Source organism: Lepus europaeus, chromosome 5 (genome assembly GCF_033115175.1).
Source record: "Lepus europaeus isolate LE1 chromosome 5, mLepTim1.pri, whole genome shotgun sequence".
NCBI classification, from domain to species: Eukaryota; Metazoa; Chordata; class Mammalia; order Lagomorpha; family Leporidae; genus Lepus; species Lepus europaeus.
In genome coordinates this window covers 98,578,679-98,605,579 of record NC_084831.1, presented here as the reverse complement: position 1 = coordinate 98,605,579, position 26,901 = coordinate 98,578,679, and positions in this window count along the sequence as shown.

Here is a 26,901-nt window from a genome sequence, read left to right as displayed (position 1 = left end):
TCTTTCTTTCTTTCTTTCTTTCTTTCTTTCTTTCTTTCTTTCTTTCTTTCTTTCTTTCTTTCTTCCTTCCTTCCTTCCTTCCTTCCTTCCTTCCTTCCTTCCTTCCTTCCTTCCTTCCTTCCTTCCTTTCTTCTTTCTTTCTTTCTCTCTCTCTCTCTCTCTCTCTCTCTCTCTCTTTTTGACAGGCAGAGTGGACAGACAGAAAGGTCTTCCTTTACCGTTGGTTCACCTTCCAATGGCCGCTGAGACCAGCGCGCTGCGGCCGGTGCACCATGTTGATCCGAAGCCAGGAGCCAGGTGCTTTTCCTGGTCTCCCATGTGAGTGCAGGGCCCAAGGACTTGGGCCATCCTCCACTGCACTCCCTGGCCACAGCAGAGAGCTGGACTGGAAGAAGGGCAACCGAGACAGAATCTGGCACCCCGACTGGGACTAGAACCTGGTGTGCCATTGCTGCAGGCAGAGGATTAGCCTATTGAGCCGTGGCGTTGGCCTTCTGAGGACTTTCAATCTAATTTTTTTACAAACTTTATTGAGATGCAGCTAACATATCAGAAAATTCACTCAATTAATATGTAAACTTCAACCTTTTTATGTTCATGGGGTTGTACAATCATCACTACCACAATGCAGGTTTAAAACATCTTCTTTGCCTTTGCTTCAAAGAAATCTCATGTGAATGCCCCCACAAAAAATCCTCTATTTTCTTATTATGGAAACTTAATATTAATGAAATAACACCTAATCTGCAGCCTCACTAACATCTTCTATAGTTTGTGTTTGATGCTAGCCATCATGGTGGGTGTGAGTTAACATTTCATTATAATTTTGTTTGATTTGCATTTCCATATTATGATAGCAACTTCTCATAATAACTTTCAAGCATATTTTGAGCAACTTTTCAGGTGCTCTTTTGGTCATTTATATATTGTCATTGGGGATATGTTCATCCATATTATTTGTGTATTTATTATTGAGTTTTTGGTGTTTTATTATTTAATTATAAACATTCTTTGTATATTCTGAATATAGTACTTTTATGGATAATATGATATGTAAATATTTTCCCATTCTGTAGGGTGTGAATTTTCATTTTCTTGATATATCCATGAAAACCTAAAGTTTTTGTTCTGATATTTCTCTTTTCCCTTCTTATTGATATGTTGTTCCTTCTTATTGATATGTTGTTCTCAGTACTGTATGTAAGAAACCATTGCCAAATCCAAGGATGAGAAAATTTACTTCTATGTTTTTTTCCTCAAAGTTTTGGAGTTTATTTCTGAAATTTATATCTTGTGAGCTTACTCTGGTATATGGCTTGAGGTACTGGGGCCAAACTCATTTTTTGACATGTAGATATCCAGTTGTTCAGGGGTAATTTTCAATTTGAACCTAAAGATAATGAATATTACCAGGATGAAAAATTCATTCACTATTAAATTGTATTGCATTCATATCAAAAATCAATGTACTCTGAATGTGAGAGTTTACTTCTGAACTCTCACTTCAATGCCATTGAAATATTTGTCTAAATTATGACTATCACACACTCTAGCTTAATTTTGCAGTGTAGTGAGTTTTCAAATTGGGAAGTATTAGGTCTGCAGCTTTATTCTTTTTAAAGATCAGTTGGGACTTATTTGTGAAGTTTTACAAAAACAGAAAATGGGATTTTGATAGGTATTCTATTAAAACTGTACATTAATTTGGGGAATATTGAAATCTTAAAATACCAAGTTGTTCCATTTATAAGGTTTTCTTTTACTTATTTTAGCAATGTTTTATAGTAGATATATTGACATCGTATGAATAATGTTAGAACTGTTCATGTGCATTTGTTTTTGAAAAGTATTGTAATTGGAATTGTTTTCAATGTTCTTTTCACACTGTTCATTACCAACATTTAGTCATACTATTGATTCTGATATATGTATCTTTTATACTAAACTCTTGCTGAAATTCTTAATTTTTTTAGTGAATTATTGAGTATTTTCTATAATCAAGATTATCATAACTATCACTAGAAATAATTTTACTTTTGCCTTTCCAATTTGATTACTTTTTGTTTCTTTTTCTTCCCTAACTGACATGATTAGGAAATTCAATTTCAAATAGGAATAGTGAGGCAAAAACTTTTATATTTTCTCTAATCTAGAAGGATGAGAATTAGTCTTTTATAAGTAATTATGATGTTAGCCATGAGGTTTTACCAATATCCTTTACTGGTCCAGGAAGTTCCTGGAATTACTACTTTTGAAGCACTTTTGATATGAAAAGGTTTAAGATTTTTGTATAATACTTTTTTTTTTTGTATTCAGAGTCTATCAAGTAATTTTACACTCTAAATTTTTTAAATAATATATTGCATTAATTGATTTTCATATCATTCCTGGGATAAGTCCCACTTAGCCATACATAGTGTACAATTTTTTTTATATATGGTTAAATTCAGTTTGCTAGATTTTATTAAGAGTTATTGGGGCTTGCACTGTGGCATAGTGGATAAAGCCACCACCTGCAATGCTGGCAACCCATAAAGGCATCAGTTTGAGACCTGGCTGCTCCACTTCTGATCTAGCTATCTGCCATGGCCTGGGAAAGCAGTGGAAGATGGCCCAAGTGCTTGGGCCCTTGCACCTGTGTGGGAGACCTGGAAGAAGCTCCTGGCTCCTGGCTTCAGGTGGGCCCAGCTCCCACCATTGCAGCTATCTGGGGAATAAACCAGTGGATGGAAAACCTCTTTCTGCCTCTGCCTCTGCCTCTCTTTAACCCTGCCTTTCAAATAAATAAATAACTCTTTTTAAAAAAGAATTTAATATCTGTATTTATAAGGGATATTGATTTGATATCTTTGATTTTGCTGTCAGGTAAATTCATAGGATGAGTTAGAATATTTTTCCTCCTCTTCTACTTGTGAAGAAATAGTAGGGGCCAGCATTGTGGCCTAGTGGGTGAAGCTGGCATCTGTGATGTCGGCATCCCCTATGGGGGCTAGTTCGCATCACAGTTGCTGCAATTCCAATGCCACTTCCTGCTAATGACCTGGGTAAAGCAGCAGAAGATGGCCTAAATTTTTGGGTTTAAGCCACCCACATAGGAGACCTGGATGAGGCTTCTGATTCCTGGCTTCCACCTGGCCCAGCACTGACCATAGTGTCCATTTGGGGAGTGAAACAGAAGATGGAGGGCCTTTCTTTCTCTCTCTTTCTCTTTCTTTCTCTCTCTCCTTCTCCATTTGTAACTCTGATTTCACAATAGATTAATGAATCTTTAAAAAAATGGTCTTAGAGGCTGATGTTGTGGTGCAGTGGGTTAACTTATGGCTTGCAGTGCTGGCATTCCATAATGGGCGCAGGTTCATATCCTTGCTGCTCCATTTCCAATCCTGCTCCCTACTAATGTGCCTAGGAAAGCAGCAGAAGATGCCCCAAATTAATGGGCTCATGCCACTCATGTGGGATCCCAGGAAGAAGCTCCTGGTTCCTGACTTCAGCCTGGACCAGCTCTGGCCTTTGTAGCCATTTGGGGAGTGAACCAGAGGATGGAAGATTCTCTCACTCTCTTTTAGTCTCTCCCTCTGTTTCTAACTATGACTTTCAAATAAATATATAATTAAAAAAAACTCTTAATTGCTTTTAATTGTTTGGTAAGGTTTTTGAATAAGACCATCTGATCCTGCAGTTGTTGGCACTTGTGACGACTTCCACTCACATGGGATGCCAGCATCACAGGCGGTGGTTTTTCCCACTGTGCCACCACACCAGCATCAAAATTACAATTTTCTAAATTTCTTCCCCTATTGACTTCTAGTTTCATTGTAATTTATTAGGGAAATATGCTTCACAGGATTTCAATACCTTTAAATTTCCTGGGGCTTGTTTTAAGCCTTGATGTACAGTCTGTCCTGGAAACTGTTCCATGTGCAGTTGAGAAAAATGTATAGTTTCTGGTTGTGTGGAATGCTTTATAGTTTTACCTAATTTTTAGTCAGAGGTTTTGTGATGTCCCTGGTGCCAGTGGGGCTTCTGAACTTTACTGATGGCGCTGAGTGTCTTGGGGAATGTTGTCAGGTCTGCTCCACATCTTGCTTGCTCTGGTCGTTCCTGAGTGATTGCAACCTGGAGTTTGTGTGCAGTCTTACTGACCACGAGAGTTGACTATGATTCCATTAGTGCTATTCTTGCCTCTTTCCCTTTTCTTTCTGATAAAATTCTGGTTGTGCAGCAGATTGCTTATTCCTACTAATCCTGGATCTTGCATACACCCATAAGTTGACTTCTGCCTAGATAACTGTATTTCTCCTTTATAATTAGTTTCCTTTTTAAGAGTTTTTATTGTTTATTCATTTACTTATTTGTTTGCAAGGCAAAGAGAAAGATGTACAGAGAGAAATCTTCTATTAACTGGTTCATTCCCCAAATGCCAATAACAACTAGAAATGGGCCAAGCTGAAGCCAGGAGTCAGGAATTCCATCCAGGTCTCCCACATGGTTAGAGGGAGCACAAATGCTTGGGCCCTTATCTGCTGCTCCTAGGCGTGTTAGCAGGAAGCTAGATTGGAAGTAAAGGTACAAGCCGATACCAGGCACTCTGATATGAGTTGTGGGCATTCAAACTTACAGCTTGACCTGCTGTGCCACAACCCCTGCCCCTTGACGGTGATCTATAGTGTATCCTTCGCCAGAACAACACTATCTTGGTTACAATATCTTTGTAGTATCAATCATGTTGTGTGAATACTTCAAGTTTGCTTTTTCTTTTTCAAGATCATTTTGTGTGTCTAGATTCGTAGGATATCCACATAAATTTTGAGAAAAATTAATCTAGCCTTGCAAATACCAACTTGTTTAGATGGAGATAACTGATGCCCTCATTTTGCCATTTTAGAAATCACTCTGCTTTGAGGAAGTTCATTTTGTCATGTATCTGTAATAAATATGGAATATTTTGAGTTAGCAATATTTTTTGGAAACTATTAAAAGAATATAAGATTTTTAAAATGTATCTAATTAAAGGGTAATAAAATAACTTACAATGCAAAGATTAAAAATGAAAAGCCTTGAATTTTATTACAATTTAGTTTCTGTAAGAGCAGAGGATATTTAGACAGTAACTGGGGGTAAAAGGATGCAAGTCCTCTTTATAAAATATTATGATGGTCACAAATGTTCAGCTACCTAAATGACTCCATTAAATATATAAAGTTATCACATGATTTGTTATAAGTAAACACAAACTTATTCTACATTGCAGCCATCAGCTTTCTAAGGTAGATGATTAATTAATGCAGCTTTGATTCCTGTTTAATAATTTATTTGCCTATCAATCCCAGTAGCTCTTTCCAAAATTTGCAATGAGTTGCAGTTAGCAGGTGCTATTAAGAGAATATGCAGGTTTCCATTACAAAATGCCAGAAGTTGATTGTCTACCAACTGGGAAAGACCTATGAGATCCTTCCAGTGTACACAAAAGGAATGAATCCATAATTAAATTATGGTTAATCACAGATGGTTATGTTACAGCAGGTGCTCAGCTTTGGAAGTGTAGCTCTGGTCTATTTTAATTCCAATATGGTGCTTAATCCCTGCTGGTTATCTGGCAATGTTTTATGGATAGAAAATGTTTATTTTATAGTTGAAAAATTATTATTTCATTCACTTCATAAGTATATTAATTATTATTTATATAAACTTTCACTTAAAATTTTTGGACATGACACTATGTTTTGTGGTATTTAAAACAAGAAAATTCAGTTTATATATTATTTATCATATTAATGAAATCTCTGGAGCCAAATATAATGTGTTTCAAAGGTACTAGCAGGATTATGTGAAAGAGGAACAATATTTTAAGAATAATAAGTTATTCAAGTTTTGGAAAATGTAATAAGTTGTGTAGTCAATAGCACCTTTAGTTTCAAAATACAGGCTTGTTCTTGTCACATTTCATAATCAAACAAATTAATAACATAGGCAAAAGATAACATAACACTGAAATGTGTAGCAGTCATGATATATTACAATGTCTGAGGACAAGATATAAAATAGATTGTATATTTTACATCTTTAAAATTAACATTCACATTCTGCAAATAAGAACTTTGTTCAGCAATGCAATTTCCTCTCCAGAATATCATGAGTATAAAGCCAATTTGATTACAATATTCTTAGATATCATTATTAGATCCTTATTAAATGCAATATGATTGGCTAAAGGCAAACAAGGTTTTTTCAGTTCTCGGATTTCTTTGTGGACATATTAATGTTCCACTGTAATAGGTAATCACTAATCTCTTTCACTCTATATATGCCCCTCCAAACTCTTGGTGAGGAGACAGGAATGGGATATTTGTGTCCCTAATTGTTTGGCATTTCTTTCTGCAAAATGGCTTTCAATTTGTTGCCTGCTGCAACAAATTTCTTCTGGAACAGAGGAAGAATACTCACATATATAAACGCATACAAAAATAAAGAATAACAAAACGAATGGCATCTGATATACTTCATTGTAGGAAAAAGACCTCCTACAGATTTTTGTAAGAAAATTGCAATTCCTCTTTCTAGACAAGAAGACAACATGAAGGGCTGGAGCTGTGACACAGTAGGTTAATCCTCTGTCTGCAGCTCCAGTATCCCAATTCTAGACCTGACTGCTCTTCCAGCTCTCTGCTATGGCCTGGGAAAGCAGTGGAAAATGGCCCAAGCGCTTGAGCCCCTGCACCCATGTGGGAGTCCTGGAGGAAACTTGTGGCTCCTGGTTTCAGATAAGCTCAGCTCTGGCCATTGCAGCCATTTGAGAAGTGAACCAGAGGATGGAAGACCTTTCTCTCTTTTCCTACATCTCTCTGTCTGTAACTCTACCTATCAAATAAATTTTAAAAATGAAAATTCATGCAGTGATGAAGGCAATGTTGTGTTTCAGATCTATGAATACCACCAAGTAATGTGGAACTCCAGTTGAAAGTTAGTTGAATAAGCAGAAACAAATAATCACAACTATGATCAAAATATGTAATTCAAAGTGGAAGTTCTCTCCTCCCTTCCCTCCCGTCAGAGAAAGGTACCTCCTTCTTTGATGACCTGTTCTTTCCGCAGGGATCTCACTCACAGATATCTGTTATTTAGGGTTTATTTATTTATTTATTTATTTTGCCACAGTGTCTTGGCTTTTCATGCCTGAAATACTCTCATGGGCTCTTCAGCCAGATCCAAATGCCTTAAGGGATGATTCTGAGGCCAGAGTGCTGTTTAGGACATCTGCCATTCTATGAGTCTGCTGTGTCTCCTGCTTCCCATGTTGGATCATTCTCTCATTTTTAATTCTATCAATTATTATTAGCAGACACTAGTCTTGTTTATGTGGCCCTTTGACTCTTAATCCTATCTCTATGATCAATTATGAACTGAAACTGATCAGTTTGACTAGTGAGATGGCATTGGTACATACCACCTTGATGGGATTGAGTTGGAATTCCCTGGCATGTTTCTAACTCTACCACTGGGGGCAAGTCCAATTGAGCATGTGCTGAACTGTACATCTCCTCCCTCTCTTATCCCCACTTTTATATTTAACAGAGATCACTTTTCAGTTAAATTTAAACACCTAAGAATAATTGTGTGTTAATTAAAGAATTCAACCAATAGTATTAAGTAGAACAAAAAAAATACTAAAAGGGATAAAGTATTAAGTTGTTCCTCGACAGTCAGAACAAGGCTGATCAAGTCACTGTTTCTCATAGTGTCCATTTCACTTCAACAGGTTTCCTTTTTGGTGCTCGGTTAGTTGTTACTGATCAGGGAGAACATATGATATTTGCCCGGTTGGGACTGGCTTATTTCACTCAGCATGATGTTTTCCAGATTCCTCCATTTTGTTGCAAATGACAGGATTTAATTGTTTTTGATTGCTGTATAATATTCTAAAGAGTACATATCCCCTAATTTCTTCACCCAGTCTTCTGTTGATGGGCTTTTAGGTTGATTCCAGGTCTTAGCTATTGTGAATTGAGCTGCAATAAACATCAAGATGCAGACAGCTCTTTTATTTGCCTTTAGTTAGTAAATCTTCAAATCTGTTCTGATTTATACAATGGGAGAATGTAACAAAATCTCTTTTTCTTGTTCATTTTTAAGATCGGAGTTGGCGAACTCAAAGGCTTCCATAGCCTTGGCAACTCATGAAAAGAGCCTAGGGTGATTGCTGACGCCATAAACAAGAGTGTCAATTGTTAAATCAACAACAGGAGTCACTGTGCACTTACTCCCCATGTAGGATCTCTGTCCTTAATGTGTTGTACAATGTGAATTAATGCTATAGCTAGTACTCAAACAGTACTTTACACTTTTGTGTTTCTATGTGGGTGCAAACTGCTGAAATCTTTACTTAATATATTCTAAATTGATCTTCTGTATATAAAAATAATTGAAAATGAATCTTGAAGTGAATGGGATGGGAAAGGGAGTGGGAGATGGGAGGGTTGCGGGTGGGAGGGAAGTTACGTGGGGGAAAAAGCCACTATAATCCAAAAGCTATACTTTGGAAATTTACATTTATTAAATAAAAGTTAAAAATATGTAATTCATAAAATGCCAGAATAAATAAAAAAAATCATGGTACTGACAATATGTTTCAAAACAAGAATTTGACATGAAAAATAGGATTTAATCTCTGACCTTCTTTGCCAAAATAAATGTTTATGAGCTAAATTCAACAATGGAAAACTGTCCTTTTTATATGCTATTGTTACTTCCCTTACTATTTAGCATTTGTTCATGTTTTTGTTTCTTCCTGGAATGACTTCTCCTTCCTTTACCCTAAAACTTATATGATATTCCTTTTTCCTCTACTAAAAAAATCAGGTAAATAATATCTCTGTAATTCTTCATTTATGCCCTTACTCATTATAGCAGGGAAAATTTTCCAGATGACATCTCTATTAGAAAATCAATCAGGAGATTTTCCTATGCTGCTTTCAAAATTCTCAATATCTAAATCACTATTATACTTAGTCTGTCTTGAAATTTTCTTTTACTCTAATCAATTGTGTGCTCCTATGCTATGCTCTGATTATATCATATCTGTACTACACAGACGGAGGCCTGTCACATAGGTATTAATAACTTATGTTTTGAAAGAATAAATATGCTCTAAGTGGCAACAATTTGGGTGTCCTAATTTTTTTGAATAAGAACATTTCATTTATTCCCTACTGTTACCTATAGAAAAGATATACAAAGTAAGAACACTACTTTGTTAGTTGCAGAGTAACTGTCATTTATAAGGTCTTTAATCCTTTTGATAAGAAAAAAGCTTGACTATTGTTCTGTTGAATCTCCTACATGTATTCAGAAATAAAAATATAATACCTACACATTTAAATTAGATCAAAAATTGAGAAAAGCATTGCTTAACCAACTCATATCTAATGGTTCTTTCATAGCTTATTTCACTTCAAAAGCTATTTCTAATGGTCATTTATTTCTTTTATTATAAATCTACGTACTAGTTTTTTCGGTCTGATATCTTCTTTGTACAGTGCAGGTTTTAACAGTGAAAGGCACTTATGAAAGCTGAAGGGATTCAATGCACAAAAGTAGTCACCGTACCAGAGTGAACTGCATACATCAAAGAAATCTTGTACAAAAGGGTGGATATAAAGAGGTCTGACATCATCAGTTTCACATGACCTACATTTTAAAAGCACCCACGTTTGTTTCATGCTGTTAAAACAGGCACTGTATTTCCTAAAAAGTTACCATGGCAACTGATTTCTTATTAGTCAAAATAGTATTCATATTATACAGAGTATCTTCAAGGGAGTATACACATTTTTAAAAAAGTACAACCCTATTCAGGCATTAGTATATCTGAGATGTAAGCAGTTACACCTATATATTTGTACTGATAAAAGTGAGAATTAGTGATATAGTTTGTCTATTTTTAAGGTGGTTAAAAAAAAAAAGAGTGGGTGTTTGGCACACAGAGGTTAAGCTGCTTGCATCTCCTTTCAGTGTGTCTGTTTTCAGGTCCCAACTGTGATCTGCATTCCAGATTCCTGCTGATGCACGCCCTGGAAGGCAGCAATAATGGCTAAGTGGTTAGGTCCATGGCAGTAATGTGGGTAAAATGGATTGAGTTCCTGGCTCCTTCTCGAATTTGGAGGATAAATCAATGGATAAAAGATCTCTAACATGCTCTCTCTCTCTTTCTACCTTTGAAATAAATAAATAAATAAATTTTTAATTCGTGTGTGTGTATGTCTGTGTGTGTTAAGAAAAATGCTTTGTTTCATGCAACAGAAGCACAAGGAACGGTTAGATAGAACTGTCTTTAGATGGTTTCATGTAATCGAGCACTCCAGTATTCTAAACTACAGAGGGAAGAGGATTACACCCAAGTGGATTACTTTTATTTTTATTTTTTAAAACAGTTTTTTAATTTATTTGACAGGTAGTTATAGACAGTGAGAGAGAGAGAGAGAGAGAGAGAGAGAGGGAGAGAGAGAAAGGTCTTCCTTCCGTTGGTTCACTCGCCAAATGGCCACCACAGTCAGTGTGACACCAATCCAAAGCCAGGAGCCAGGTGCTTCTTCCTGGTATCCCATGCGGGTGCAGGGGCCCAAGCACTTGGGCCATCCTAGTGGATTACTTTTAAAAAGATTTCTTTATTTATTAGAGAAGTAGAGTTACAGAGACAGAGAGAGACAGAAAGAAAGATTGTCCATCTGCTGGTTCAATCCCATAGTAACAGCTGGACTGATTTGAAGTCAGGAGCCAGAAGCTTCATCTGGGTCTTCCAAATTGGTGGCAGGGGCCCAAGCTTTTGGGACATCTTCCACTGTTTTCCTAGGCCATAAGCAGAGAGCTGGATGCATGGGAAATGAATAGGTGCCCATATGGGATGCCAGTGCCACTGGCTGAGGCTTATGCTACTATACCACAGCACCAGCCCACAATTGGATTATTTTTGTGGGTGGTGTTTTGGATATTGTTGATAATGTATAAGTCTCAACAAGAAAGATTTAAGTATCTCTTAAACAATTCAAACATTAAAGGGAGCATATGCTTTTATAGCACATGTGTAGTTGGTCCTCTGTAACCCCAGGTTCTGTAGCTATAGATTCAAACAACTTTTGATAGAAAATAATTGGGGAAAAATACATGTATACAGAACATTCACCAACTTCTCTTCTTGTCATTCATTCCCTGAACAATTATTTGTGAAGCATTTATATTGGACTTGGTAGCAGCCTAGAGATCACTTAAAGCATCTAGGAAAATGGGAAGATTATATTCAAGTACAATGCCATCTTATAAAAGAGACTTGAGAATTTGTATCTGTGAAGAGTTCAGAAATCATTCTACTAGCCATACTAGGGCATCTGCACTCACTTTTATAAATAAGATTAATAAGGATCTTGATTTTTAATTCCTCAAATACAATAACTCCTGATATTTCTTTACCAAAAAAAAAAAAAACAAAAACAAAACAAACAAAAAAAACCAACTTATTTGGCCAAACAGCCTTTACTCATTTGTTAATGTAAGGGTAAAAATTGATGTCCCAGCAGACAAGTGTAAATTAAAATTTTTCAAATCAATCAAGCTAATGCCAAAGAATGGGAAATTTACATGAATAGGAATATTTGTTTGTTGTCTTAAAAAGGGAAATCAACCATGTGTCCCTGGTATCGGGTATTCATTTTTTGGCTTATGAACTATTAATTCCCTAACACCGAGGGTAATTAATTCTTCATTGATTACAGTTCATTCACTATGTTTATTAGAGAAGAGAGACAAGTGATAGATAGATAGATAGATATAGATAGATAGATAGATAAATAGATAGATACTCAAATAGAGAAATGAAAGATTATCACAGAGATAAGGCTGTGATTAATTAGCACAAATATATTTATTAAGAAAGTTGACAAATATATGTGTTTATTTTGGGAAATGGTAAATGTGTTACCTGTATTGTGTGGAAGAGAGCTGTTATTAAAAAAATAATTTTCAGCATTGATCACAAATTAGGTAAAAATCAATTTGTTAAAGAAAAGAGTGTGAGGAAACAAAAATAGTAAGTAAAATTAGATTCATCAAAGAAGAGAATCAATCCTGTCAAATATCTGATTAATGTTGTAAACTATAATTTCAAGAAAATCTTATAGTCTTCTGAAAAAATATTATTAGAAATAAAGAAAATCAGGGATGAGGGATATGGGATTCAGGCAATGCATATATTATAAAGATAATCTGTATAATCTGAAAAGGAAAATAAAACACTTTTAAATGACATAACAACAATAAAATCTCTGTGTTAGAAGATATGTTTTTGCAAAACCATAGATAATAAGTAAACGAAAGCCCTTGATAAAGTCTATCTCTATAAATATATAGTAGGCATGAGCATTAAAGTAGTTTTGATATATAACTAAATTTAAGAAAAATAGCTTGGAAACATACATTCACAGGATAATCTTTAAAACTAATTAACAACAAACTGCAGGCCCAAATTAGAAAACCAGATAAATGAAGGTGGAAAAGGTGATAAGTGCTTGCTTTCTTAATAAACAGAGCTGAGAAAAAGGAAGAGCTTCTCACAAGGAGGCTACCACATATTTATCTGAAATATATCTGTGTTCTCTGTATTTGACTAGAAATGAGAACCAATAATTTTTAGTTTATTTATCTAATCAACAAAGATAAGGTATGCCCTACTCTGTGTTTAGAACTCCACTACATGCTGGGATACAAAAACAAACAAAATGCAGCACTCCTGAAAAACAGTCCTTCACATCACATTGCGGGTTCTGTATCCAAGGATTCATCAAACCACAGATCGAAAATATTTGGAGAAAAAAAAGTGTGTTTACACTGAACACAATTTTTGGTCATTATTGGCTAAACATATTGACACTATTTATATACCATTTACTGTATTAAGTATTGTAAGCAACCTACAGGTGATTTAACATAATCTAGAAATAATGGTCTTAAAAGGATATGCATAGGTCATATATAAGTAGTGTGCAATTTTATATAAACGATTCGAGCACCTGCAGATTTCTGTCTCTGTTGTCGTTCTGAAATGTATTTTCTATTGAGACACATGGATAACTACAAGCACTACAACTACACACACACACACACACACATATATATATGGCTATATGCTTGTCACTGATATTTAAAGGCAGAGGAATGTTTGAGATCACCTACAGCAAGGATGAGGATAAGACAAGGGGTTCAAGTCCAAGTAAATCCTGTTAGTCCTGTGCCTAGGATTTACAATGTTTTGAGGCACAAAGAAAACAAAACAGTGTGCATGGAGCAAGACAGAGGTTGAAAAAAAAAATGCTCTGGTGATTGTCTCCCCTGAGAGACAGCAATTGAAAAACTACACATACAGTCGTCTTCTTAAGAGCTGCAGAAGCCAAACGGGCTATCACAATGTCTAGTGTTTTTATAGTAGTGAGAAGAGATACAGTGAAGAAATCAGGAAGGGAAGAGTTGTCCATGTGACCCTTCCCCCAGCTCCAAGTAGCACAGATGGGGAGAGATGATGTCTCCTACTTGGGTAAGAGAAAGAGAATTAAGTCCAGATTTGAATTCCAGTACCAGGTATAATAAAAACTAGAGCCTTTGGCAGAGAGCAGAGGAAGAATCCAGGTGTTGTAGGTTAGGACAGGAAACTTGTTGTTTTACCTCGGAGTTTACAGCCAGGCCCCCCAGTGTGAGATACAGCACAGGATGAAGACCCAACGCTGTACATCCACACAGTACTCACAGACTGAACTTATAGATTTTCTTTGGCATCAGTTAGAGACTCGTCCTCTTGTGTGAGATGGATTTATTTTGATGTGTAATACCACCAGCTTCACATGGACCTCTCTTGCATCTCTAAGATAGTGCAGGATCTGGTGCCTCAGCTGTGAATGAGCATAGTGCCAGCTTGGGCGGCTAAACAGCTCCCTTTATCACCCATCCACAGCCTTGGGCACACAGCAAGGAATCACAGGACTGTGTATAGATACTCCTACCAGTCTGATACAACCCAGTACTAGGTATATTTCAATATGTCCGAATCCTACACAGCATCAGATAGAGACCTGTGCCTCAGAGGCATGGACTGGTTTTGGCATGTATCATGCTAAGACTCATGTTAGTTTGGCATATACCTCCATATACACAGGGTCTGATTTTTTGCAACACCATGGTGTGAGTAGCTAGTGACTGACTGGATAGCTACAGGGTTTCTTTAATCACTATTTCTTTTATGTTGGTCAGATAGCAAGGACCCATAAATTTGTCTTGGGATACACTGCCAGACTGGCAAAACTAAACAGGGAGTGGATCCCAACAGTCACCATCCCAGGTCAGGTTGTAGAGGCAATATCCAGAACTGCTCACTCTAGTGCTACCTAGTGTCCAACAGTCTTGTTGATCAGTCTCGTATCACAGCCATAACCAACTGGGAGTCCATCTCAGCAGCAGATAGAACACTGTAGTTTGGGCTGTGGCCCTATATCCATGCTGCACTGGTCTAGGCAGGTGATGGTTTCTGAGAGTAATGCAACAAGGTGGCATTGTGGAACATACAACTAGATGTCTATACCCATCTCAGACTCAGTAGGAACAAACTATCATTTTTTAGGCACATAAAGTGAGCACAGTTCATCTGAATGAAGACTATGCAGAAACATTACAGGCCAACAGGGAGTAGGATTCAACTTCTGAAGTACAAAAGGAGGAAAATTATCAGCCAAGAACACTGTCCCAAGCTAAGTTGCCCTTTGATAGGAGAGATAAATACATTTCTAGACAAAGAACTGAAAGTATTTATCACCATCAGACATATCTTTCAAGAAATGCTAAAAGACATATTAAAAGATTTCAAACTGGGGGCGGCGCCGTGGCTCACTTGGTTCATCCTCCACTTGCAGCACCGCATCCCATATTGTCACGGGGTCCAGTCCCGGTTGCTCCTCTTCCAGTCCAGCTCTCTGGTGTGGCCCGGGAGTACAGTAGAGGATGGCTCAAGTCCTTGGGCCCCTGCAACTGCCTGGGAGACCAGGAGGAAGCACCTGGCTCCTGGATTCGGATCGGCATAGCTCCAGCCATAGCAGCCATTTGGGGAGTGAACCAATGGAAGGAAGACCTTTCTCTTTGTCTCTCTCTCTCTCTCACTAACTCTGTCAAATAAATAAAAAAAAATTCAAACTGAAATAGGCACTAACAGGTAAGAAGAAAACATCAGAAGGTAAAAAACTATCTAAAAAGGGTTATTCTACAAAAAAAGTATTCTACAGAAAAGATTCAGACTGTACCAATATTGGACACAAGGTATGTAAACAAATCATCTTTATTGGCAGACTGAAAGCAAAATAGTAGCCACATTAATATGATAAGGGACAAACAATATAGAAATATATGAAGTGGGACATCAAACATTCAAAATGTGGGGACCAAAGTTGTAGTGAGTTAAGCTACTTCCTGTGATGCCATCATCCCTTTTAGGCACAGTTTCTGGTCTGGGATACTCCACATTCAATCTACCTCCCTGTTATTGTGCCTGAGAAAGCAGCAGAAGATGGTTCAAGTGCTTGATCTTCTTGAACCCATGTGGCAGACCCAGATGGAATTCCAGGCTCTTGACACAGGCCTGGCACAACCCCAGGCACTGAGGCCATTTAGGGAGTGAACCAGAAGGTGGAGAATTTCTCTTTCTGTGTCTCCTTCTCTCTGTGACTCAGTCTTTCAAATAAATAAATAAACCAAATATTTTTTTAAATGTGGAGAGGAATGGAATGCATATGAAGATTATTTATTAGTATTTCTTTCTTTTTTGTTTCTATACGCTGCTTATAAGAAGTAATTCACCTTTAAAAACAGCACATACTCTGAAAGTGAAAAGGTTGAATAAGATATTCCATACAAATGGAACTGAAAAAAAAGCAGGAATAGCCACAGTTTTTCATTTTAGATAAATTTTAAATCAAAGCTAATATAACAATCAATGCAATAATTCTTGCAAATATATGTGTTCCCAATATGAAAGCACTCAAAAATATAGCAAGCATTATCAGACCTAAAGAAAGAGCCAAATACAACAATAATAGCTGACTTTAATGACCCACTTTCAGAAATGGAAATATCAGAGGCTGGCTAGGTGGCATAATGGATAAAGCTGCTGCCTCCAGTGCTGGCATCCCATATGTGCACCAGTTTGAGTCCCAGCTGCTCCACTTCCGATCTAGCTTGCTGCTATGGCCTGGGAAGGCAGTGGAGGCTGGCCCAAGTCCTTGGGCCCTTGCACCCACATGGGAGACCCAGAGAAAGCTCCTGACCACTGGCTTTGGATTGGCGCAGCTCCGGCCACTACGGCCAACTGGGAAACGAACCAGTGGATGGAAGACCTCTCTCTCTCTGCCTCTCCTCTCTCTGCATAACTCTGACTTTCAAATAAATAAATAGATTTTTTTTAAAAAAGAATCATTTGTACAAATCACATTGAACCTATTAGAAACTAGTTAAAATTTTTAAATATTAAAGTAATCAATTGTTATTAATAGTCCAACAGGTAAGAAGTGTCGTTTGCAAATACTTAGATCTCAAGAACCCTTTATATACTTGAGAAATATTGAAGAATCAAAAGACCTTTTGATTGTTTGGATTATACTGACTGATTGAAATACATTGGACTAGAAAGAAAACACAAAAAGATTAAAAGCATTCCTTATTAATTATTTGACAAAAATATGTCATTGTATAAAATATCATCTAGATTTTGTTAAAAAAACACTGTATTTTCAAAAATAAGGAAAGGTATTTTTAAAAGATATTTACAAATTTCTTTAATATGTAACTTTATAGAAGACTACTAAATATTTGTAATATCTTTCATTTTACCACATTGTACACCTGTGAAAGACAAAGAGTAAAAATCAAAAACAATATTTAAAACAAAAATATAAATGGAAATGCAACACATCAAAATCTAAAGGATACTGCAAAAGCACTACTAAGAGAAAAGTGTACAGGAATTAATACATACAACAAAAAGTAAGATGATTTCAAATAAAAACTTCATCTTAGAAAAACAATAAATCAAGTCCAAAATTAGTGGAAGGGAAGAGATAAAACTCAAAGTGGATATAAATGTAATAAAATAAAGACCAAAAAATAGTAAAAAATGTCAATTATATGAAATGCTAATTCTTTTAAAATGTAAACAAAATGAAGAAGCCATTAGCCTAGTGGAATAAGAAAAAATGAGAGAAGACTCATAAATAAAATTGGAAATGAAAAACAAAATATTATAATTGATACAATAGAAACTGAAGGGTTGCTAGCAATTATAACGAACACTTATAGGGAAATAAATTTAATAAGTAGAAATTTGGACAAATTCCTGATATAGCACCTTTCCAAGATTGAAACATGAGGAACGAATACCTAAAAAGACAATAATGAATAGAGATTGAATCAATAATAAAAATACAAAAAGCCCAAAACCTGATGGCGTCACTGCTAAATGCTGCAGAACATTTAAGGAGGAATTAACACCAACTCTTTAGTTTAAAAATAAGAACAAAAATTTCCACAAGTCTAATTCTATGAGGTTAGCTTTACCTTGACTCCAAATCCAGACAATGCCATAGCAACAACAACAACAAAACCTACAAGCCAATATCCTTGATGAACAGAGATACAAATCCTCCAACAAAATACTACCAAATTCCAGCAGCACACTGAAAATATTTTTAGCCCTGATCAAATTGATTCATCCCAAAGATGTAAGCATGGTCTAACATACATAAATCAATACACATGATAAACCACATCAATGGAATGAAGGATGAAATCGTATGATTGTCTCAATAGATGTAGAATGGTAGATGACAAAATTCAACATAATTTCATGATAAAAACTCTGAAGAAATCATGTACAGAAGGAACGTACTTCACTAGAATACAATAAAATTCAAATACAACAAGCCAACAGCTAATACCATACTGAGTGGGGAAAGCTTCAGATAGTCTAAGATCTGGAACAAGACACCTTTACCCCGTAGTATTAGAAGACAAAATTGGAGGAATTAGGGAAAAGGAAAAAAATTAAGGTATACAAGTTGAAAAAAAGAAAGTCAACTTGTCATTTTTTGAGGATGATGTTGTCATATAAAGAAAACAACAGAGTGGCCAGTGTCATGACATACCTGGTAAGGCTACCACCTGCGACACTGGCATCCCATTTAGGCCATTGTTCATGTCCTGGCTATAACACTTTCCAACCCAGCTCCTTGCTAATGGCCTGAGAAAAAAAGCTGAAGATGTACCAAGTGTTTGGGCCCCTTCTACCCACATAGGAGACCCAGAGGAAGCACCTGTCTCCTGACTTTGACCTGGCCCAGCACTGGCTGTTGCATACATTAGGGGAGTGAATTAGTGGATGGAAGATACCACTCTATCTGTCTCTCCCTTTCTCTCCCTGTAACTCTGACTTTCCAAATACATAAATCAATATTTAAAAAAAAGGAAACCCCAGAGAATCCACTAAACAACCATTGGATTGTGTATTCTGTAAAGTTGCAGAATACACAATCACAGTACAAAATTCAGTAGCATTCTTATACACAAATGGTAAATCATCTGAAAAGGAAATCAAGAAAGAAAACCTATTTCTAATATCTACAGAACAATAAAATATGTAACACTAAATTTTACCAAGGAAGTGAAAGATCTCTATAATGAAAACTATAAAATAATCATTGAAGAAATAATAGAGGAACAAATAAATGGAAAAGCATCCCACACTAATGGATTCAAACAATTCTTATTATTAACATGTCCCTATTAGCCAAAGAGAGATTCAATGCAATCTTTGTCAAAATTAAAATGACATTTTTCATAGAACTAGAAAAAAAAATCCTAAAATTTATATTCTGCAATAAAAGTCACTAATAGCCAACAAAAGCTTGAACAAAAAGATCAAAACAGAAAACATTAAGTTCAAAACAAATTACAAAGCAGCAATGTGTCAAATACCTAATTAAAAGACTTGTAATTTGAAATTACCATAAGGAAAAATATAGGAAACACTCGAGGACATTGGCATGGTCAAGGACTTTACTGAATGAGACCATAAAGGGATAGGAAACAACAACAAAGGCAAATGGATTTCATCAAACTAAAAGGCTTCCATACAGGAAAGGACAATCAACAGCCTGAGGAGGCAACCTACACTAAGGGTAGGGTGATATTTGCAAGCTATATATCAGGCAAGTGTAAATTGCCAGAATTTATAAGGAACTCAAGCAACTCAAGAGTAGAAACCAAACATTGTAGTTTAAAACATGGGCAGGCATTCTAAAAGGTGTTTCTCATAGAGAGACAAAAATAGACAAAAGGTACATGAAAGACATGAATCTACTGCACTTAGATAGGATAAGGAGGAATGCATTCTAACAGAAACCAAGACAAATCATATCTTACATGTGCTGGCTCACAGAAATGGATGTAATAGCCCTATTTCATATTAACATGCTTCATCATTGGTGACATTTTATATTTCTGAGAGAATTAGTGTTCATCCTAGGACCAGTTACAGAGGTCATATAATTCTAGCATGGCTTACAAAATCATTTGTATTAGTAGATAATGAAGGGATGGCATTTGTGGTTGACCTCTCAACCTCAAATTATTTTATACATAATATTGATGACTTAATTGAAGTCATGGGTATTGCAGATATGTTTGAAAGCAATTTATTTCTACAGAAATGAAGGAAATAAAAAAATCAATGATCAAAACAAAAATAAGGGGAATGAAAATATTAAAGGAGATGTTAATAATATTATAAATATAAAACCTAAAATTTATATAAATATAAATTTATAAAATATATAAAACTAAAAATATTATAAATATAAAAAACTAATTAAGAAATTCAAAACACATACCTATTCAAAAGTCATAATGAAATGCAAATAAATTATTTTAGGACTTATTTTTACTAAAATGTTTCTAAAAATTAAATTTCTTTAAATTTAAATTAATGGGTTTAAATTTAAATTAATATATCTATTGATATATATAAAACAAATACACAGAATGCAGTATGTCTAAGAATAACTTGTTTGCTAATTCAAAATCTACTGAAAATATCTTCAAAGAGATAAGGAATAATGACATTAATATATTGTCATGTTATGAATATTTAGTAATTATAAATTTTAATTATTTTTTGAAAAGTTGACATCATGGAGCTGGCATTGTGGCAAAGCAGATAAGGCCTCCACTTGCAACACTGGCATCTCATATGCATGCTGGTTTGAGTCCCAGCTGCTGCATTTCCAATCCAGGTCCCTGCTAATGCACCTTGGAATAGACAAGGAAGTTGATCCAAGTGCTTGGGCTCTGCCGCCCATGTGGGAGACCTGGATGAAACACCTAGCTCCTGACTTTAGCTTCGCCCCACTGTGGCTGTTGTTATCATATGGGGAGGGAATCAGTAAGTGGAAAATCTCTCTCCTTTCTCTGTCTTTCGCTCTTACTCTCACTCTCTCTGTCTCTCCCCCATTTTCTGCAACTCTGACAAATAAATAATGAATATGTCTTAAAAAATAAAAAGATTACATTGTTAAGAATGACAAAAATCATATCAGAAATTATGTGAAAAAACAGAAATAAAATTGCAATAAGTGATAATGATCTTTTAAACATACATGTTAATAAACTTGGAAATTGATATAAATTTTGAAGGGACCCTAAATAAATGATCATGTAATAATAAGTATTTCAAACATTTAAGCCCACTGAAGCTTGCTGGGTCCAGTCAGCTATGCAAGCAAGTTTATAGGAATATTAAGAAAATTAATATTTTCTATGCGAATCTAATTGTTCCAATGCATATTGAAGTAAAATCTCTTCTACTTTAGAATAGTAACACAAATTTCATAGGAAAAAGCTACAATATCAACTATAAACCTCTGAATACTGATGTAAACCTGATACAAATTATAAGGATGATATAAACAAATGTCAGCAAATGGTGGAATTGGAAGTCCTATACTTCCATGTCCATAAAAACATGTAGATTCAACAGCAGTACATGGATTATTTTCCCTACTGATAAAATACAGGCACTGATTGAAAGACTCCTCCCCCTGTATCAGTGAGTCTAAAGTCAGCTACATTGGAGTTGATAAGACAACTCTGGAAGCTCTATAGTCATAAACTCTTTCCTAAACAGTTGGAACTTTCCCCAGGCATGGAGAAAATTTGACCATACAACAGATATTCAGCCATCTCTGTAGGCTGCTCACTGTACTGTCTTCTCTCTAGCTTATCTGAGAACACTTGCTGCATCTGATTTACAGTAGATGCCTGAGACCAGTGAGAATGACAGTGGCTTGAACTATCAAGAGAAAACTTACCCGAGCTCCTTCCCGTTGCTCAACCCAGACCTCAGCTTTACATAAGGAAAATGTCGAACTAAATATCCAGCTTCCCAACTTTTCCAAAAGCTGTCCATGGAATTGGCTCTGTCCCATTGTCTGGAAGTGCTAAAGGGACACAGGATATTCTAGATGTTTGAGAGCTGCTGAGACTATAAACAATAATTCAAATTGGCATGAAAGTTTTAGAGTCTCTAGAATCTGGGTAGGCTGATTGGTGAAACGCTTGTATGAATCAACATAGCGAGACAAAGATCTTATTTTTTTATACAGTGAAACCAATTCAAAAACATAAAAATGAAGAGAATGTGATCCCAATCGAGAGAAAAAAAAATATTTGTTAAACAATGTCAACTCCTATAGAGATATGTGGTTTAACTTCCAGATTATTCAACATAACCATCAAGGATACTCAACAAGATCAGGCCAATCAATAAGCAAAGTGACAATTTCAGTAATACAATAGAAACTGGGTGTAGTGTGGTGAGGGGGACCAAGCAGATATCTTGGAGGAATTTACTAGCATACTTTCATATCTAAAGACTTTTTCTGGAAATTTATATGAACGTAGTCATACAATTTATGTTGGTTTGCAGTGGGCATTATTAATAGAGCACACTGTTTTTCAGTTGGAAAATAACAGTTTATCCTTTTTGTAGCTAAAATTTAATTAAATATACTACATTTTATTCATCTGTTTAAAGCAATCAGACATTGTGGTTCAGTGGCTTAAGTTCCCTCCTGCAATGCTCATTTAGGCAGTGATTTAGGCAGGGATTCAAGCCCCAGTGACTCTACTTTTAATCCAGCTCCCTGGTAATGGCCTAGGAAAGGCAGCAGAAGATGGCCTAAGTGGTTGGGCCTCTGTCAACCATGTGGTACTCCAGGACAGAGTTCCAGACTCCTAGGTTTGTTCTGGTCCCATCTGTCTGCTGTGATATCTGGGGAGTAAACCAGTGGATGGAAGATCTTTTCTTCCCCAACCTTTGTAACTCTGCCTTTTAAATAAATATATTAATAAATCCTGAAGTTTATATGGAACTACAAAAGTCCAAAAATAACCTAAAAAAATCAAAACTTGCCAGTTTCAAAATATATTGCAAAGCTGCATAGTTAAAACAATATTACCTTGTCTTTAAAAATAAACACTTGAGCCAAATGAACAGGACTGAGAGCTTGGAAGTAAATCCATACATATATGGTCAACAAATCTTCCACAAGGGAGTCAAAATACACAGTAGGCAATCAGTGTTTTCAAAATATTGTGTATTCACATGCAGAAGAAGGAAATTGGACCCATATCTTACATCATGAACGGAAGTCAATTCATAATAGATTAAAGACTCAAGCATTAAGATGTGAAACTGTAACACTGCTAGAAGAAGGTATATGGAAAAATGTTATGACATGGCTATTAGCAAAGATTTCTTGAATATGATACCATAAATACACAGTAGCATAAGTAAAAATGAACTATATCAAATTAAAGGGTCCGCACAGCAAATTAATTAATTGAACAGGCAAGTTAAACAGTTGAGAAAATATTTGTACACCATAAATCTGATAAACAGTTACTATATAAAATGTATAAAGAAATCACATAACTTGGAAGCAAATAAAAACAATTTAAAAATCCAAATATCCTAATTAATAAACAAGCAAAAGACTTGAATAGACATTTCTACCAAGTAGATACACAAATAGCCAGCATGTATAATGGCATCAGTCATCAAGTTAATGCAAATCAGAATCACAAAAAGATGTCACCTGAATCCTGTCAGAACATCTATTTTAAGGCAAATCAAAACAAAAAAAATTAAATTTTGAGGAGGATATGGAGAAAATGGGATGTTTATATTGTATTGCTGGGAAGATAATATGGTACAGCTCTCATACTGTTTTTAACTGTATGAAATTCTTCAAACAATTAAGCCATGGCTGTCATGTGACACATCTATCCTCAAATATTAGCAAATCTGTTCATGCATCAATAATAATTGCAATTAGGATATCAAAGAGCTTTTTGGACTCCCAATATTATTTCAGCATTATTCACAATATCAGAATGGAAGCAACCTAAAAGTTCACTGGCAGATGAGTAAAGAAAATACAGTATACACATACAATTAAGAATTGTACAGCATTAAAATATATGTCTTGTTATAGGCAACAGAATGAATGGACCTTGAAAACATTATGGTAAGTGGAAACAATTCAGTTACAAAAGGAAAGATACTATGTCACTGTTGTTATTTGAGGTGTCCCAAGATATGAAACTTAAAGAAGCAGAGAGTAGAATCCTGGTAGTCAGTGCCTAGAGGAGAGAGAAATGGAGAAATCCTATCTGATAAGTATAGAAAGTATTGCTCTACTATACACTATATATGTGGTTAATAATACTGTACTGTATATTTAAATTTTATTAAATGTTACTTCAATAGAGCACAGCAAAATAAATAAAGCAAAGCTTCACAGGTTTTTTTTTAAATTCTTCAATATGTAAAAAAGGAAGAAAAAAGAATAGAATCTCAGAAATAAATTTCTTTACAAAATAAAATCTCCAGCATATTAATATATTACAGAATTTTAAAATTGTTTAGCAATGTTATTTAATTATTTTATTAACCAAACATATAAATGCAAATACAAAACCTTTCACGCATTTATCATCAGATTTTTGGATAAGTATTAAAAGGGGTCCCTATTAAAATAAAAAACAAGGCAAGGATGCTTATTTTCATTATTATTAATATTATATACTGTAATGCTAGTGAATTTAGTTAGACAATTAGAACCATTTGTGTAAATGGACTGCTAATGGTAAAATATCCTATTTAACAATTAGCTACAGAATCATTAATGGAGTCATTAGTAATATTATGGAAAGTCCCATTTACAGTAACAACAAAAGCAGGAATTATCAAGCATTATCTTCAGTAGGGCATATTATTTATATTATTATGAACTGCTTGTTAATGCATTGCATATACGTATGAAAATAGAACAAAAATAAATGGAATGACATAACATCTTCTTTAGGAAGACACACATACATTATTTCTTAATAAGTTCTAATGTTGACAAAAATTCAGTTAAAAATAGAATAAAATTAAAGTTGCAATTCACATTTTTGGATGATGGTTACTTGAATCTAAACAAAAAAATTGCAAATTTTATCTAGAAAAAGAATCATGTGATGATTTCCAGTACAAATATGCCACTTTCAAATAATAATATATCCTTGGTAATTTTTTGTGAACTATGGATAAACCTCCTTGAATGCAGATATACAGGGCCATGGATAAAGGGCTCAGAATGGTATTATAATGTGAACTCATTAAAATTATACAATTTTTTTTAAGATTTTATTTATTTATTTGACAGGTAGAGTTACAGTGAGAGAGAGAGAAGAGAAAAAAGTTCTTCCTTCCATTGGTTCACTCTCCAAATGGCCGCTACGGCTGGAGCTGCACTCATCCAGAGCCAGGAGCCAGGTGCCTCTTCCAGGTCTTGCATGCGGGTACAGGGGCCCAAGCACCTGGGCCATCCTCCTCTGCCCTACCAGGCCATTGTAGAGAGATGGACGGGAAGAGGAACAGCCGGGACTAGAACTGGCGCCCACATTGGATTCCAGCGCCACAGGCGGAAGATTAACCTACTGCGCCACAGTGCTGGCCCCATACAATTTTTTTTAAATTATTTTTTCATTTATTTGAAAAGAAGAGAGAGAGAGAGAGAGAGAGAGAGAGAGAGAGAGACCCAGAGAGAGAGGAAGTTCCTAAATTTAAAATGCCTTCAATATTGGGGCTGGGTAAGCCTGAAGCCAGGATCCCAGAACGCTATCAGATTCTCCTACAAAATAACAGGGATGAAGTATTGCAGGAATAATCTGCTGCCTCCCAGGATGCATTTCCAGGAAGCTGGATTGAAAGCATAGGAGTCAAGACTTTCACTGATACTCTGATATGGAATAAGTGTTTCCCTAGCAGTGATTTAATCCATACACCTACTGTAGATTTATATAAATTATGTACTACGTTCAGTTTTTAAGTGTGATGTTTCATAGACATGGTGCTCATTGGGAGGAAATCATTTATGATAACATAGAAAAAATAGTTTCACAGAATTTGTACAAATACTCAAATGTAAAACCAAAATTTCAGAAATATTGAAAGAAAAAATCTATATACTTTTGAACAAGATGAAAAGGATTATGTAGCTAAAAAAGATTATGTAGCTAGATATAAATGAAAAGGAAATTTAATAATGTAATACATTTAAATTTTAAGAAATTATTAAAGTAATAAGAAATACATTGTATAAATTAAAACAAATAAAACCCACAATTAGCTTTTCATTAAATATGAAACATAAACAAGTGATAAGTCAAACTTTTCTTCATTCTAGATGAGAGAAGACTAAATTATGACTGCTTGTAAGAAGAATGCATAAACATTCTAAACCTGCACTTTTGTTGTGGCAAGCAGAGTCCAAAGCTAGATTTTATTCCAGTGTATTTCCTCCATAAATGAAGGAATTCATCTACATATTTTAACAAGATTTACTTTATTTCTTTGAAAGTCAGAGTGATGGTGGGTGGAGGAGAGACAGAGAGTGAATGATCTCTTCATCAGCTGGTTCACCCCTCCCCCCCCCACACACACACACACAAAATGGCTGCAGAAGCCAGGGCTGGACCTGGCTGCAATCAGGAGCCAGGAATTCCGTTCAGGTCTCCCACATGAGTGAAAGATGCCTAAATACATGCACCATCTTCTGCTTTCCCAGGTGCATTAGCAAGCAGCTAGATTAGAAGCAGAGTAGCTGACTGGAACTGGGACTCAAACTGGAATTCATACAGGATGCTGTTGTCACAGGGGGCTCATTAAACCACTTCACCACAATACAGACACCCCAGAAGTTGAAAGTGGAAGTATAAAGATGTCCAGGTAAACAAGATTTATCCAAAACAAAGGAAAAGTGAAGGGAAGTTCAATAGGAAAAAAAAAAAAGAAAGAATAAAGAAACAGTAAAAGCACAAGAATATCACAAACAAGGTCAAAACAAAACAACGTAAATTCCTCTACAAAGAACTACTATCCCCCAAGGTCAGGCCTTCCCCTTAAATCATACAGAGACATTGGGAGGGATGTCTGGGGTGAAACTTAGTTAAATATGCAAAAGGAGACAGAGTTTGGGGTGGGCTTGAATACTACCTCTATCTGTGCCCTTCTTTGGAAATATGGAAAGTGTTAGAGCATCAGGTGTGTGATGGGAGTGGTAGTGCAACCCATGGTAATTTTTTACAGTGACCTTTTTTATATAAACATCATTGTAGGCACACATGCTAAAGCCATATTGCCTGTTTCTAGCTAGTGTGGGTCTAAGTTCCTAACACTGTGGGACTTGTGGTTTCTGTGGCACTTACTGGGATGTAGGGTCA